The following is an 18,221-nucleotide window of genomic DNA, read 5'->3' as shown; positions in this document are numbered from 1 at the left end:
CTGTGTAATCACTCCACAGTTACACACGAGGGTATGATTTAACAAGATCATCTTTATTGCAAGGCGGTGGGCCAGCTGCCCCTCACAGCGGTTGTACTCAGCCGCTCATGTTCACCGCACTTCCCTTTGAAAGGTGTCTTTTCCCAGGTTGGTGGATTCCCTATCTCCCCTTAGAGAGATACTCCCTGTGCCAGGTCCCTGGTCACAGTCTTATGAGCTGCATTCTCCCAAGTCTGTACTCAGACTTGCTCCTTCTACAACCAACCAACTGAACTCTTCTCATAACCTCTGAACCACTCCTCTGAACACTTCTGAACACACTAACCTTTGAGCAGTGCTGTGCCTTATGTATCCTCTGGGGGCTGGCACAACTCTGACATCACTAATCATGGATTCAGAGCATGTGACCACTCCCATCCATACATAAGGCACCTCACCAGGGTGTGAGGGCAAACCTCCATAATTACTGCTGGCATGCCCATAACTTACCAGGCCTTACTGTCAGCAGGAGAGATGACTGTAATCCATTTTACAGCATGGTTACATATAGAATATCAATTTCGAAAGATATAGATATAACAATTGCTGAACATCAATTTAAAAAAAATGCAGATATGAAGAATACTGATATGAGACTGACAGAAGAGGATGCGATGGATAGTTCACAAAAAAACTACTAATGCCCAAATCTGTGTTGAGACCTTGAAGTATTCTAGTGCGTAGAGTAAAAGACATAATGCATCTCTCTTCTATCAAGTCTCTTTACACGATCTCCACCTGTGACGTGTGGCGGAATGTGTTCAATAAATAGTTCCGATTTACCCATAGAGCAAGTTGCAGCATGTTTGGAAACGGGTTTGTTGAGGTCTCTTTTTTTAATTAATCTCAGATGTTCTTGGATTTGCTGTTTAAGAAAACGTATTGTACACCCCATGTTTTGCTTTCCACAGCCCCAGGTAAGAAGATAGATGACAAACTTGGTTTCACAGTTGATAAATGAATAAATCCCATAACTTCTACCTGTGTCTGTGGAAGCAAAGTGAGCAAATACCTTCATAGCAGGGCATGTAATGCAATGATTGCATCTAAACGTGCCCTTTGGCCTACTCATATCAATTTTATCCATTTGAAAGAGGCTCTGAGACAGATAGTTGGCCCTCACTGACAAAGGAGCTAATTGCTTTAATTTTTATTGCTTTAATTTGTTCTGATGGTTTACTGAAACGAGTGATAAACAAAGGAAGTTTCCCTCCCCCTGTATCCCTCTTTTTCTCTTTAATGTACTTGCTCTATCCATACAATATACCTCTTTAAATGCTCGATCCAGGTCATCTTGCTTATACCCCCTTGCTAGGAATCTGTGAAATCTGTAAAAGGAAATCCTCCTGATTTGAACAATTCCTTTTTAATCTTAGGAATTGTCCATTTGGTATGCCCCTCAAAAGATTTTTTGAATGGCAACTGTCAGCACGAAGAAAGGAATTCCATGCATTAGGTTTGCGATAGACATCCGTATGTACTTTTAACTCTAGATCTACATATAAAAGTAAATCTGAATAATGAATATGTTGACAGTGATAATTATAAGTGAATTTAAGATTTAAATTATTACTATTAAGTGTGCCAATAAAGGATAAAAGTGTAGTGACATAACCATCCCAAACAAAAATGAGATCATCAATAAACCTCTTGTAGAATACAATGTGATCTCTGCAGAGGTTTGTATCTCCAAACACGTGGAACGACTCCCACCAACCCATGAACAGGTTGGTGAATGAAGGGGCAAAACTAGTACCCATAGCAGTTTCACGTGTTTGGAGATAGAAAACCCCATCAAACAAAAAATAATTGTGCTTTAATAAAAAGTGAATAACATCTAAAATAAAAGTGCTCTGTACTGGTGAAAGTTAAGCTCTATCCAAAAAATATCTAACAGCTGCCACCCCTTGTGTATTTTCGATAATTGAATAAAGGGACATGACGTCTAACGTCACCCAAAGATAACTACTTTTCCATTGTATGTTCTGTATTTTATTGATTAAATCACCTCTCTCCATAATAAATGAAGACAATTGCCGAACAAGTGGCTGGAAGTAACCATCTACATATCGAGAAACACCATCTCCCAAAGAACCAATACTTGCCACTATGGGTATCCCAGGGGGGGGAGACAAGTGTTTTATGGACCTTTGGGAGATGGCTAAAGATTGGAATAACTGGATAAAGGCTATACAAATATTCTATCTCATTATCACTTAGATCAAATAACATCTTGCCCTCATCAAGGAGGTCCCGAAGATCTCTTAAATAAAGAGCAGTGGGTTCTGAATGTAGCACAGCATAGGAAGAACCATCACTGAGTTGGCAAATAGCCTCACTGCGATAATCATCCCTATGCTGTACCACGATGGCCCCACCCTTTTCCGCTCCCTTAATAATTAAGGATTTATTGGATTTTAAAGATGTGAGAGCCAGTTTCTCTTCCTTGCTAAGGTTAGGTTTATCAACATCTTTTTGTGGAAAGGAGAAACATTAAAGCTAAATCGACCTGAGAGTAGTAGCAAGTCTCTCTCCACAAGCGGTTTGAAAGTGGAGTTGAAATTTCCTTTAATAAAGGTTTAACGTGGGGTTAAACAACGACCTCTTTTGCAGACCCAAACTGTTTCTTCCCAAGAAGTCTGACACATCAATATCAGTTGTTGGTTCATCCAATAGTTCATTTAAGTCCTGAAGTCTACAAAGGTCTTTAAAGTCCCAATCCTGCTGTGTCAGAACCTAATCTTCCAAATTGTCTTCTAAGACACTATCACTCTTTGTTTCACTTATCTTATTTCCAAAGAACTTGTTTGAACTTATTTTTCGCACAAATTTATGCAGGTCTATTACCATTTCAAAAACTTGGAAGTTTGTACTAGGAGCGAATTTTAATCCTTTGTTTAATAAAGAGAGTTCTGTTTGTGTCAACTCAATATTTGAAATATTGACCACACCTAGCTTTTCACCTATTCGTTTTTCTTCCACTTTTGAGGATGTTTCTTATACCTTTGTTTTCCTTTTTCCCCTCCATCTTGTCCTTTTCCGTTTTTTGAATAAACATGTGATTGCATACCTTGATTTCTTTTATCACTCATCTCAGTGGAAGTCAGTCCCCAGAACACTCTAGGTCCATGGCTCAGATTTTGATTTGAAGATTCTCCATCTGAGGAACTGTGGAAAGAGACTTCATGGGGGAAAGAATCAGCATCAGACACATCCGAATCTGCACTAGTAGAATCCATGAAAGATGTATTTTTCATCAAAATTGATTTCTGAAATTTGCCCAATTTAAGAGGTTTATTGGTCTTAGATGGGGTAGAGTTGTTAAATCTTCGAGTAGATGGTGGTCTTTGCCATATGTATATCTCTTTTTTATCATAGTCCAATCTATCTCGTTCAAACTTCCCTTGTTTTTAAAACATGATATCTTTCTCCATTTTAACAATATTGTTGGACAAACATTCATCTAGATCATCAAACCCTTCAATTGACGTATATGGTTGCATTTTCGCTTGCAATTGCTTTACTGTATATCCTGATCAACTCTGACTTTTTCTTTATTTTTGAAATGAATAATTAGATCAATCATTCTAAAAGAGCATCCATCCAAGAATCGTACCAATTGATTTTCAAACTCAGTTTCCTGAAATCCAAAACTTGGCATTTTTTGGATTCGCAAATCTCTAGGAATTCACTTTACTTTTGTATAATTCTCCAATGAGACTATGTCCCACCATGTTCTTATCTTTTGGGACAATAATTTATCCAATTTAGAGGAATATAACTTTAAGGGACCTATGCAGTAAAGGTTCAAAAAAATATTGCCAGGCCCTTTAAATCATTGTTTTTTGGAGCGTTGCTATTACGGTATTCAGAAATCCCTCATTACCTGTCATAGCAAAATTCCCAAAATGAGCGAGTTGCTGCCAGCGATAGGATCGACCCTCTGAAAAGGCCTAACCCCAGTGAAAATCTCGCCTGAAAATTATGTTTTTTAATATACATTTAATTCCTAGTGTAGATGTGCAGGGGGTCTCCGGAGCAGAACCGCATTGGTTTGAGGTCCTTTGACCCCCTGATTCCCGAGATACAGGCCCCTTTATGGGGTGCCGGCATCTCCTATGCATGGAAATGTCCTAATCACGTGACGCGGGACATCTCCATGCATAGGAGATACCAGCACCCCAAAGGGGCCTGTATCTTTTGAAGCAGGGGGTCCCCGGACATAAAACGCGGTTCTACTCCGGAGACACCCTGCACATCTACACAAGGAATTAAATGTATATTAAAAAACATTTACTAAGCATACTTAAGGTACCAACCCTGTATGTCAACAAATAAAACATGGCCTACATTTCAATTAATTCCCCCCCCCCACCACCAAACACATAAAGTACAGTAATGGGCAAAATAACTATTATCCAGATATGGATAAGAGATTATTTGCCCATTATTAAACACAACATTAACCAGCATAAATAAAGTAAATAAATACAGTTCTACTTACCACAGCAATATGATGGGTATCCTCATCCCGATACTGCAGGTCCCTGTCCTCTGTTGCCAGAAAGCATACATACATAATAAATATAATCTAATGGCTCCTAACCCCTTAAATACCTTAGCAGTTAATAACCGCTATAATGATTAAGGGGTTAACCCACCTTGCCCTGCTACCCACCCGGGAGGCCTAACCACCCACCCTGAGCCCACTATACCCACCCTGTACCCATTGAGTAGTATAGTGGTACATCATACCCATATAATAATATGGGCATGATAAGCCTCTATAGCACACAATGGGCACCCTAATCAAAATACATTAATGCTCCGAACACACAATAATAAAACATTACAAAACTCCAAAAAAACAAAATTCACTAAATGTAAACAATAGCCAGCTAATGCAATTAATACAAGCAATAACCAGATCAACAATGAATTAATTAACCCAGTAACCAATCAAAACAATTCATTAATACAACAGCAATGAATTAATTGCACCAGTGACCAAACCAATTAATTGATTCAACAGCAATAAATTAATTGAAACATTAACCTACAAAGAAATGAATTATTAAAAAAAATCTGAAACACAACCAAAGCATTAGCTAACACAACACATCATTAATTCAAACCGAAAATCAATCGCCAACATTTTATTTAAATAAAGCAGCAAAATACCAAACAATTGCATCCACATAATAAACTGACATCGCAAAAATCAACACCAATACAAAGCAAGAAATGCCCCAAAAATATTATCCTAATAATGTATTGATCTGTACCATAAAGTGGTAGTGAGTATATCAGCAACCACTATTACTTCAAGGGTGCACAATTACTTATCAGAAATATACTTTCAATAGGTTATTTCACCACCAATACGGGTACACTGGGATTATTAGGTACTCTTGCCCTAATACATATGAGCAGTATACCATAACTGGCTTATATATATACTCACGTGAAGATAATCTAGTACTTACCTGACCTGCTTGACATAACTATACAGAAAGTCCGTGAAGTTATATACCCCCATTTTAATTCGCCAAGTCCTGTAGGCACTTATTTTCTGTTATTTAGGTTCGCGACCAATCATCTTAGTTTTATTGAGTATTACTCCTAATAAAGTTACTGTTTTTAAACTCTAATCATACTACTTCATTCTTAACCGGTACTGTTGAGTGATTACCCTGGCTATTTATCATATGAGTACTACTTGGTCACCTACTAAGTTTTAATTATTGTTTGGAGTGCTCTCATTATAGGGGATTCTTTTCTCTTGTATATCTCTATTATTGCCCCTGATAGTAGCACCCACTTGTAGAACTGTAGCGAGGGCTACCTTTCCTCCCTTCCATTCCCTCTCCCTCCCCAGTCTTTACCCCAGTATACTATGAAAGAGAGATTCCCAAGCATAAGCTACCCCATGTGTACTGGTACTAAACACCAGATACACCTTTTCTGTACCCTGCCATTAGGATTAACAGTGGTCGGACAGATGATGGGTGGGAGGGAAATTGCCTGAATGATACCCCTAATGTACTTTGTTCTATCATAAAAGGAAGGCTGTTATAGACCGTAGAGGCACATGCAAGCTAGGAGCTGAATCCGTGTCTGCAGACCGGTGCTTGTAGTCAGATGAGAGTTGCAGGTTGACATCAGTTGTGGTGCTTTTCCCTGATCTGACCAACAGCGATGACAGAATAATGTCAATGGGCAACTCAACGTAAATTTCACGTATGTGACTTTCTCAAGGGTAAGTGCCCACCCCTATGTTGCTGTAGGAATTTAGACTCACAGCTAGGCGTAGACAATTAGTTAACACTTGCATAGCTGTGAGGAAATGAGAATCCTGGTCTCCCTACTGATATTGAAATGGGTGATGTATGCAGCGGTGGTCAAATAAAGTGTAATATGCTAAAGTGTGTGTGTGTGTGTTTAATATGAGATCCGACTCCATTTCTTTGGTCTATTATAGCGTGTGTGTGTGTTTGTGTGTGTGTATAATAATATATATAATAACACTGTCCATGTAAATATAAATACAAACAGTAATACAAACAGTAATAATTACAGGTACACGGTGTGAGCTACTATAGGAAGAACTGAGGGGTTCGATACTGTGTGAACGCATATGGGGACGTTATGGATACCATGACTGGCAATATGGAAGCACCATTGGAGTGAGTAGGAGTTACGGGGTACCTTAAATGCTGATACTGACCTGAGTACAGGTATACATAAACATAGCACCAGTGAAAAGAACAAGAGCACGGCCTGAAATGGTAAATTGTTAACCAGTATTATGTAGTGTGATCATAATAGGTCAGGTCTAAATCCTGTCAATATTGTAAAAACGCTGAGGGGTGTACAACAAACAGTACCAATTGTAGGTCTGCAGCTGTTATAGGAACGGCGAGTATTAAAACCCCTCGTTTAGACCATATGGACTCAGAGGGGGCTATGCACTAAGCAGTGATAAGTCATTTTAAGAGCGCAAAGTGCTTTTAGAACGTGAAGTTCCGCCGAGCGCTATGCACTAAGCCACGCAAACAGGCACTTTGCGCTCTAAAACGGGCTTTTCCTTGGAATTTTTTCAAAGTCCAACTTTTCTCGTACGATCAGCTGTTTGCGCTGAATCCTGCCCTTCTGCGGGATTCACTAAGCAATGCAAACTGATCGTACGTTAAAGTTGCGCTGAATAAACCTCACCAGCTAAAGGCAGGTGATAAAAGAAGCTGGACTTAGAAAAAAGTCTTTGTTTAGCTTTTTGCAGGCGCAAAACCAATACAACAGGCTGGCGGGTGTCCCCAGCTGACCCCACAGGGGTCCCCAAGGGAGGCCGGGGGTCGCGCGGGTGTCCCCAGCTGACCCCAAGGCCGTCCCGGGTCCTGGGGGACCTGCGGTACCAATGTTGTGCCAACAAAAATACTAAACAATATTTCTAACTAAACACACCCCCCTAACACATACTGTACATTAATGTGAAAAATTACTATTATCCAAATATGGATAATAATGCTTTTGCCCATTAAATATACATTAATACAATAAATACATTAAATACATGTTGTACTCACCCTTGTCCGGCACCCACGGTGAAGGCCAGCCGCATCTTCCTCCTCATCCATACACTGGGGCGCTGAAAAATATACAAAATAAGAACAAGTGCCAAACTAATGTCCACTAACCCCTTAATGACCTTAGCGGTTATTAACCGCTACAGTCATTAAGGAGTTAAGCCACCCTGACCCGATACGCACCCTTCACCATTTATTTGTACAGTGGCTTCATCATGTGTATATATATATATATTATATATATATATGGACAATATATTATAATATATTTATTATAATATATATATATATATATATATAATATATATATATATATATATATATATATATATATATATATACTGTATATGCATGATTAACCAATATACAAATAAATACAGTACATGGCCAAATACAAATCTCTCCCAATATCAAACATCACCAAGCCCAATCAATATCTAATAAATCTAAATACAAACACTCAATTTGACAATGTGTACACGATACAAATAATCTTTGCATCATATATACTATGTCCAACAATGCTCCAAATCAAAGACACTAATCCAAACAAGATACAGATACAATCATTAAAGAAAAACAAAGCATCAACACAATTAATTTACCATCAGTTAATCCAATCACCAATCAATTACAATCCAATTCAATTACACACTTCAAATCCTACAATCAAACCATTGTGTCAATTAATGTATGACAAAGTAACCATCAAATAACATCTATATGCCAAAAATAAGCCAAAAAATAATCTATAGAAACCAGCCTTTAACTAAACATTTGCAAACATTAAATGTACATTAGCAACACATTTTTACACAAAGCAGCAAATTACCATTCAAAAAAACATCCAAACAAGGCAAGCCAACACGTTTTTATTATAAAAAACAAAACTGTGCACTACTACCTAACTACCTACTGTATAAAATTTAAATGTATAAATATATACAGTGCAGTGACTATACCATCAATTTAGTGATAAAAATTTTATAAAAAATTAAACCACAACTCCCACAGTGAGATAATTATACATTAAATAATAAGTGCCACATAACCGTGTTTGGGATAATGGCGTCTTCAGCTGTAAACGCAGGGGTGGCTCAGCACCCCACACACACTAAGAGAATGGAAACAAAAGAAAACAGCGCACAACGCCAAATAGTGAAGCAAATTCAACAATATATTATAGAATTAAAAAGGGGGTAATATAACTGCGTACATGAAAAAAGTTGGTAAAAGGCATGTAGTGTGTATCACACTGTTTACCACTCGGCAGCTGTTAGCTGTAGATTCAGGTGCTTGCTTCCCTCTGCTGCTGCAGCTCAGTTGATTCTGGGGCAGGACGTCAGTCTTTTCACTCCCAAGGGGATTTCCCTTCATGCAGCCAGGTTCAGCAGCTGGTACTGGGGCTCGGTGAAATCGCTCCTGCTTCCTGGCCGATATGAAGCTGCTCCTGTACCTCGGCAGGTGTATCCTCTGCACAGAGGTTAAAACGAAGCTTGCTGGGGTGCCCTCAGCATGCCACGATGCAGCAGTGGTGGATTCAATAGGGAAGTTTGAACAGTCTTACAAAGTCTCTCACAAGTGTCCAAAACAGCACACAGGATGAAATAAAAACAGGACAGGCCAATACATAGACAAAGGCCAATGTAAGCAGATATAAGGCAATAGAATGTTACATCCAACTAGTTTCGTAGAATTAACTACTTCTTCAGGGAAACCTGAAGTACCATGTGGCAGGCTTTCAAGAACGTCACATCCGTTCTCCCCAAAGCCTCTGTCACATGGTCTACTTGAGCCAATCAGAGTTGGGATGGAGTTCCCATGCTCTGATTGGCTACCGTACCATGTGAGGCCAGCCATCTTTCAGTTCATGACGTCATCTTAAAGGCAATTGAAGCACAGCCAATTCTGATTGGCTGTGCTTTCATTGCCTTTAAATGACGTCATCATTTTATTTTTTGTCGGCCAAAACACATGATTTTCACAGCCCAATCAGGGCCGTGAGAACCATATGACGAAAATGTGACGTCATAGGCCTTTAAAAGCCTATGTCATCTCATTTTCAAGCTTGACGCAGAGGAGGAAGGACCTCCTATGAAGACAGAAGACCAGGGCGTGGCAGATGAAGATAAGAAGACCCCGGAAGAAGAAAGAAGACCCCCAGAAGAAGACGGAGAAGACCCCACGATGGATTACAAATAGAAAAAAGAATATAAAGACACTTGTGGATTTAAATGGATTTTTTATTTTATGGTTACCTGGTTCCTGTTGTTGGATTAGCTGCTCCAGTGGTTCCGGTTCCCCTTGATTGCTGTGACTGGTTCATGTAATGGAAAGTAAAAAAAGAAAATGTATTTTAAATTTATTTTACAGGTTTTTTTGGACTTTTTTCCCTGACGTCCATTTTTTTTTATGTCCCTTTATTTGTCCTGAATGTATGTATGTCACTATGGGTATACATACGTACAGGACAAATCAGTGGTTGTATTGTATGTTCATTTTTAATGTGAATAAATTGTTTTTAATGCTCTTTTATTGCACCTGTATTTATGTCTGTAAACTATAGATGGACATACATACAGGTATAATAAAAACGTGCTGGCTTGCCTTGTTTGGATGGTTTTTTGAATGGTAATTTGCTGCTTTGTGTAAAAATGTGTTGCTAATGTACATTTAATGTTTGCAAATGTTTAGTTAAAGACTGGTTTCTATAGATTATTTTATTGGCTTATTTTTGGCATATAGATGTTGTTTGATGGTTACTTTGTCATAGATTAATTTACACAATGGTTTGATTGTAGGATTTGAAGTGTGTAATTGAATTGGATTGTAATTGATTGATGATTGGATTAATTGATGGTAAATTAATTGTGTTGATGCTTTATTTTTCTTTAATGATTGTATCTGTATCTTGTTTGGATTAGTGTCTTTGATTTGCAGCATTGTTTGACATAGTATATATGATGCAAAGATTATTTGTATCGTGTACACATTGTCAAATTGAGTGTTTGTATTTAGATTTATTAGATATTGATTGAGCTTGGTGATGTTTGATATTGGTAGAGATTTGTATTTGGCCATGTACTGTATTTATTTGTATATTGGTTAATCATGCATATACAGTATATATATATATATATATATATATATATATATATATATATATATATATATATATATATATATATTATAATATATATATATATATATATATATATATATATATATTATAATATATATATATTATAATATATTGTCCATATATTATAATATATATATATACACATGATGAAGCCACTGTACAAATAAATGGTGAAGGGTGGGTATGGGGTCAGGGTGGCTGAACCCCTTAATGACTGTAGCGGTTAATAGCTAAGGTCATTAAGGGGTTAGGGGACATTAGTTTGGCACTTGTTCTTATTTTGTATATTTTTCAGCGCCCCAGTGTATGGACGGGGAGGAAGATGCAGCTGGCCTTCATCGTGGGTGCAGGACAAGGGTGAGTGCAACATGTATTTAATGTATTTATTGTATTAATGTATATTTAATGGGCAAATGCATTATTATCCATATGTGGATAATAGTAATTTTGCACATTAATGTAGTGTACTCTGGCGACACACTTTATTCGAGCTCGGCTAGTCCCACGAATTCGGGTATACCCGGGTGTATTGAGGTTTGTGACTGTTTTCTGCCCGAGTGCATTGAGGTATTTTCTAGGCAGGGATTGAAGCATTTTATTCCCGCTGGCTGCAATACTGCACAGTATATATATATATACTGCATTACAATTCATGAATTTATGCCATCTGGTAGACACGCGAAGCATTGCAGCCTATTAAATCCTAATCATTATCATTTAACAAATCAGCCGCCCGTCAGCCAGGCATGAACCCAGGCTGGGAAGGCAAACGCAACGTCAGAGGTGAGGAGCGGCGCATTCCAGGTATCTGCCAGGTACATACTGGGTATTTGCTCGAATAAAGTGTGTCGGTGCAGTATGTGTTAGGGGGCGGGGGGGATGTGTGTCGTATATTGCTATGTTTATTGGGGGCAATTGTCCCCAATAAACATGCTTTTATGCCTTAATCCCATCATTGACTTAGCGAATAGCCACTAAGGTAATGAAGCTGCTTTAATGTATTTTTATTAATATTGTGTGGTAGCAGGGGACCCCCTGCTCCCACACACTATTATTAAAATGTACATTAATGCAGCTTCATTACCATAGCGGATAGCCGCTATGGTAATGAATTATTCTTTATTGTTATCAGTTTTTTAATAATAGTGTACATAAGCAGGGGGTCTCCTGAGCTGAACCCCATTGGTTTGAGGTCCGAGGACCCCCTACTTCAGGAGATACAGGCCCCGTTATGGGGTGCCGGTATCCCCTGCACTTTAAAGCTCCCGCATCACGTGACCGGGATATTGAAATTCTGCAGGGGATACCAGCACCCCATAACGGGGCCTATATCTCCTGAAGTAGGGGGTCCTCGGACATGAAACCAACGCGGGTCAGCTCCGGAGACCGCATGCTCATGTACACTATAATTAAAATGTATTTATTTAGTGTACAATCGCCTTGCTTTGAGAAGGCAAATCTCCATGCAAATCTTACAAGCGGCTTTTTTTTCAATCAGCTAGCGTACGGTAACTTTAAGTGCGATAGCAGGGGGAAAATACATTGCACGCACGATAAGCCAGTTTTGGGCACATCCGATAAAAAATGGGCTGAGGGCCTTAGTGAATCGCGCCGCCGGCTTCATTTTTTATCGGACGTGCTAATTTTTTTCAGCCCGGCGCGAAAGCTCGGAGCTTAGTGCATAGCCCCCAGAGTATGTCGATCGTAAATCCAGCGACATTCTCGCTGTTCTGTATGAATAGCCTGTCCCAATCCCGTTACAAGCCTGTTGTAAGGTGATCAAGACCAAAGAACCTAAGGCCTTTGAAATCTCCATTGTGGGCATTAGAGAGTATAATGATATAGTATATAATAGTAAAGTATAAAAAAATATATAAAATATAGTAACAAAATAATACAATAATGTAAATAGTAGCAGCCACTAGCAACCTAAATTACAATATCACAGTGTTTAAAGTGATCCAATGTTGATCTCCTCTGGTACACTTTGTGTTGGTTGTGACCTACAAATTTAGCAAACATTATTGCACCCAGTAATGCAATGTGTGGCATTAACAGTGTAGCTTTTTTTTAAAAAATGTTTAATCTGTTTACATAGCTTTTCATATTTCCTATTGGGATTCACTTATTTCTTTATTTATGGTTTAGCAGAGTAGAAATTAATGCTTTTAATTTCAGTTTTTTGACAATTGCTGTAATTTCATCTCATAGGGTGTTATTGTTATCTGTGTAATGTGTGACTGGCTATCATACAATCTTTACAGATAAAGTACTTTCATATCCTGTGATTTTTTTTCTCAAACACCTGCTTTTCTTCAATCAGGAAATTATATGTTTTTAACAAGACAGTTGAAGCACTGATATAGACAATCACATTAATAGTGTTCCTAACTGCTCTACTTACCATCCTGTACACAATTATATTCCAGCAATGGTTGTGGACCACTATAAACTGGTGTTTGTATGTATGTTTATTTATTTATATAGTGTCATGTTATGTAAGTCTTTATTTATATAGTGCCATTAATGTACATAGTAGTGATAACAGATCATGGGAATACGTGCTTCAGACATAAAAGTTACATTCCAGAAGAGGAGTCCCTGCTCCAAAGAGCTTACAATATAATTGGTAGGTAGGAAGAACGTACAGAGACAGCAGGAGGGCACTCTGGTAAGTGCGTCTGCAGGGGGTCAAGCTTTATGTATCATGTGTATAGTATTAGCCAAGGTGCTACTCATATGCTTCTTTAAGCAAGTGTGTCTTAAGGGGGTCTTATAGGTGGATAGAGAGGGTGCTAGTTGAGTATTGAGGGGAAGGGCATTCCAGAGGTGTGGGGCAATCAGTGAGAAAGGTTTAAGGCGGCAGAAGGCTTTAGATACAAATGGGGTAGAGAGAAGACATCCTTGAGCAGAACACAAGAGTCGGAATGGTGCATAGCGATAAACTAGGGCTGAGATGTAAGGAGGGGCAGAAGAGTGTAAAGCTTTAAATGTGAGGAGGAGAATTGAGTGCGAGATGCGGGATTTGCGGGATTTGATAGGAAGCCAGGAGAGCGATTTCAGCAGGGGAGATGCTGAGACAGATTTAGGAAAGAGTAGAGTGATTCTGGCAGCAGCGTTTAGGTAAGATTGTGGGGGAGACAGGTGAGAGGCAGGAAAGCCAGACAGCAGTAAGTTACAGTAATCGAGACGGGAGAGAATGAGGGCCTAAGTCAGTTTTAGCAGTCGAGTAATATTGTGGAGGGAAAAAGCAACAGGTTTTTTAAACGTTTTGAATGTTAGACGAGAATGTGAGAGAGGAATCGAATGTGACCCCTGGGCAGTATGCTTGGGCTACTGGGTGAAGGATAGTACTTCCAACAGTAATGTGGAAGGATGTAGTAGGGCCAGGTTTGGGAGGAAGTACACAGTGTTTTAAAGCAGTAACACACATGACGTAATAGGAATAAGCGCTACATGCATAAAAGTAGAGATTTGAAAAAGGAGTTCCTGCCCTGAAGAGCTTACAATCTACAGTGGTGTGAAAAAAAGTACACCCTCTTTGAATTCTATGGCTTTACATATCAGGACATAATAACAATCATCTGCTCCTTAGCAGGTCTTAAAATTAGGTAAATACAACCTCAGCTGAACAAGAACACATGACATATCACACCTGTGGCAAATGTAAATCTTGTAAAATGCTTAGTTTGGAACGGAAGAAATTTTCTTCACACACTACACATGAGAGTTTTTTAATAAAAGATTGTATATCCTGTAAATCGACATATGTAGTGTACCTCCTTCAATGTCCATGCGGATACCAGTATGTTGGTCGGACAAAACGTTACCTTAGAGTGAGAATCCTGGAGCATGCTAGGAATATAAGATTAGGATTAGAGAATCATAGCGTCTCCAGACACTTTAAGTTAAAACATAATAGTGACGATAGTTGTCTTAGATACATTGGCATTCAGACTGTACCCGCAGGAAGAAGGGGAGGAGATAGAGACAAAATGCTCTCTAAACAAGAGAGTGTTTGGATCTACAAATTACAAACACTGTCCCCGTTAGGACTAAACGAAGAAATTGATGTCTGGTCTTTATACTAAATTATGAATCTTTTTATAAAAATTTAAAATAAATATTTTAAACTAATTTTCAATTATTTAAAATGTACAAAATACTTTTATTGGTTTTAAAGTTTTACAACTAATAAGGAATTAGGTTATTTAATAATGTTTTAGTTCTGCAATAATAATTTATCTCTGTGAAAGTGTCAACCTGTCTTTTTCATATATATCCGTATCTTATATCTACTGTCTTTCAATTCATGCTAGTTTAGAGTTGTTTAACATTGATATGGTTATTAATATTTGTTTCTTTATATTTTTAGTTATTTATCGATTGGATTCCCCTATTCTCAATAAAGTTATATGTATTAGGGGTCCTATCTTTTTAAATTTCCCTCATTTGTTTGAGAGGCTGGACTCAAAATAAACAGCCAATCACAGGAGAGGGTTTTGGTATAAGAAGCGCCCCATTCTAGACCTCCGATATCCCTGACGAAGTACCTTTGAAGTACGAAACGCGTTGGATAAGAGGGCGCATTCTGATACTACCTGCAGTGTGCCAGTACCCTATTTCTGTCACCTAGCCCCATCTCCGTTACTGCAATCTATGCCATCTAACTTCCGTGGCTGGCTGAGACTGCAGAGTGATCGGCGCCGCTTGATGACGTCATCCGAAGCGCGCTGCAAGCGGACGCCACACGTGCAGACGCACGCCTGAAGCCAGTGACTGAGAGCCTGCTCCTACCGCAAACAGCCACGGTTTACACGTGGAGAGACAGCTGTATTCCACCGGACTGCTGTATTCATGCTGAGGGGCTGCTGCCCTGCATCACCGCATCCTGAACGAAACGGGAGAGGAGAAGGGGAGCCATCCGGTGATCTTTACCCACCATCTGTTGCTGACTGGTAACATGTCCAAAACATGTACTGCTAGTAACTATTGAATTTAATGTACGTGCAATACTCACCTGTTTTACCACAATATAATTTTTATATACTACACTATGAGGTTTTTTGCGCTGTTTCTTTTGTCTTTGTATTTCTAGCTCTGGTCTGTGGAGCCATTCCTTGAATATAGCAGCAAATCCTCACCAATTAAGTAACAGGTTTTTATTATATTAATATCACATTAATATCACATTATAACACTAATCACGATTATTAGAGCGCAGTTCACCCTTTGTTTCAGGACATAATAACAATCATCTGCTCCTTAGCAGGTCTTAAAATTAGGTAAATACAACCTCAGCTGAACAAGAACACATGACATATCACACCGTGTCACGATTTATTTAACAAAAATAAAGCCAAAATGGAGAAGCCATGTGTAAAAAACTAAGTATACCTTATGATTCAGTAGCTTGTAGAACCACCTTTAGCAGCAATAACTTGAAGTAATCGTTTTTTGCATGACTTTATCAGTCTCTCACATCGTTGTGGATTAATTTTGGCCCACTCTTCTTTACAACGTTGCTTCAGTTCATTGAGGTTTGTGGGCATTTGTTTATGCACAGCTCTCTTAAGGTCCCGCCACAGCATTTCAATCAGGTTGAGGTCTGGACTTTGACTGGGCCATTACAACACCTTGATTCTTTTCTTTTTCAGCCATTCTGTTGTAGATTTGCTGGTGTGCTTGGGATCATTGTCCTGTTGCATGACCCAATTTCGGCCAAACTTTAGCTGTCGGACAGATGGCCTCACATTTGACTCTAGAATACTTTGGTATACACAGGAGTTTGTGGTCGACTCAATGACTGCAGGTTCCCAGGTCCTGTGGCTGCAAAACAAGCCCAAATCATCACCCCTCCATCACCGTGCTTGACAGTTGGTATGAGAGTGTTTGTGCTGATATGCTATGTTTGGTTTTCGCCAAACATGGAGCTGTGCATTATAGCCAAACATCTCCACTTTGGTCTCGTCTGTCCAAAGGACATTATTACAGAAGTCTTTTGGTTTGTTCAGATGCAACTTTGCAAACCTAAGCCGTGCTGCCATGTTCTTTTTAGAGAGAAGAGGCTTTCTCCTGACAACCCTTCCAAAAAAAACATACTTGTTCAGTCTATTTCTAATTGTACTGTCATGAACTTTAACATTTAACATGCTAACTGAGGCCTGTAGAGTCTGAGATGTTAATCTTGAGTTTTTTGCAATTTCTCTGAGCATTGCACGGTCTGACCTTGGGGTTAATTTGCTGGAATGTCCACTCCTGGGAAGATTGGCAACTGTCTTGAATGTTTTCCACTTTTGAATAATCTTTGTCACTGTACAATGATGGACTTTAAATTGTTTGGAAATGGCCTTATATCCCTTCCCAGATTGATGAGCAGCAACAATTGCTTCTCTTAGATGATTGCTGATGTCTTTCCTCCTTGGCATTGTGTTAACACACACCTGAATGCTCCAGACCAGCAAACTGCTAAAACTTCAGCTTTTATAGAGGTGGTCACACTTGCTGATGATCAATTAATCAATTGCATTTGATTAGCAGCACCTGTCTGCTACATAGCATCTTAATTTCTATGGAAGCAGTAATGGTGTACTTAGTTTTTCACACATAGATTCTCCATTTTGGCTTTATTTTTGTTAAATAAATCATGACACAGTGTAATATGTCATGTGTTGTTGTTCATCTGAGGTTGTATTTACCTAATTTTAAGACCTGCTAAGGAACAGATGATTGTTATTATGTCCTGATATGTAAAACCATAGAATTCAAAGAGGGTGTACTTTCTTTTTCACACCACTGTAAGTACTGTATGTACACCTCAATCTCAAGCGACCTATAGTACTAATATATATAAAGCATGGACATGTGATTACACTACCTTGTTTCTTTGCCAAGCATATGAAGAAACAGTTATTTGGAAAAAAAACAATTGTATGGTGTAACAGGGGACTTATCCCTGTTCAGTAATGTGCCTTTAATCTAGCAGTGTGGTAGTTAATTACTAAACACCACCTGCCTGATTAGATTGCTTACAAAAGCCTGCCTTTGAGACAGGAAGTGACTCCTTAGCTCCCTTTTGAGCTGACCTTTGGAGGCATCACATGTCTTGAGCTCTGTCAGAAAACACAGCAGAGCTGATTTCAAGACACAGGGAAAACTACTAAACCTGAAGCTGACAAACCCTGAGTGAAGGGAGCTGAACCAGGAACTGAGAAGATTTTCCCTCCAAGAACCAAATAAGACTTCTAAACCTAGACGCTGATATTTTCTGTGCACACACGGGTGCGGTTCCAGGAGAGCAGAGAAGCTTACTCTACAGCTGATAAACAGATAAGACTTTAATTATTAAGAGACTGCTTGTATCTGCTTATTTTCATGCTATATGTTTTGGGGCTGAGAGAAATGCTTGACTAGAGAGATGTGAATTAATTGCATAGTGTTTTCACTAGAAATACTCC

The sequence above is a fragment of the Ascaphus truei genome, chromosome 3, assembly GCF_040206685.1.
Source record: "Ascaphus truei isolate aAscTru1 chromosome 3, aAscTru1.hap1, whole genome shotgun sequence".
Taxonomy (NCBI): Eukaryota; Metazoa; Chordata; class Amphibia; order Anura; family Ascaphidae; genus Ascaphus; species Ascaphus truei.
This window is presented reverse-complemented; position numbering follows the sequence as displayed.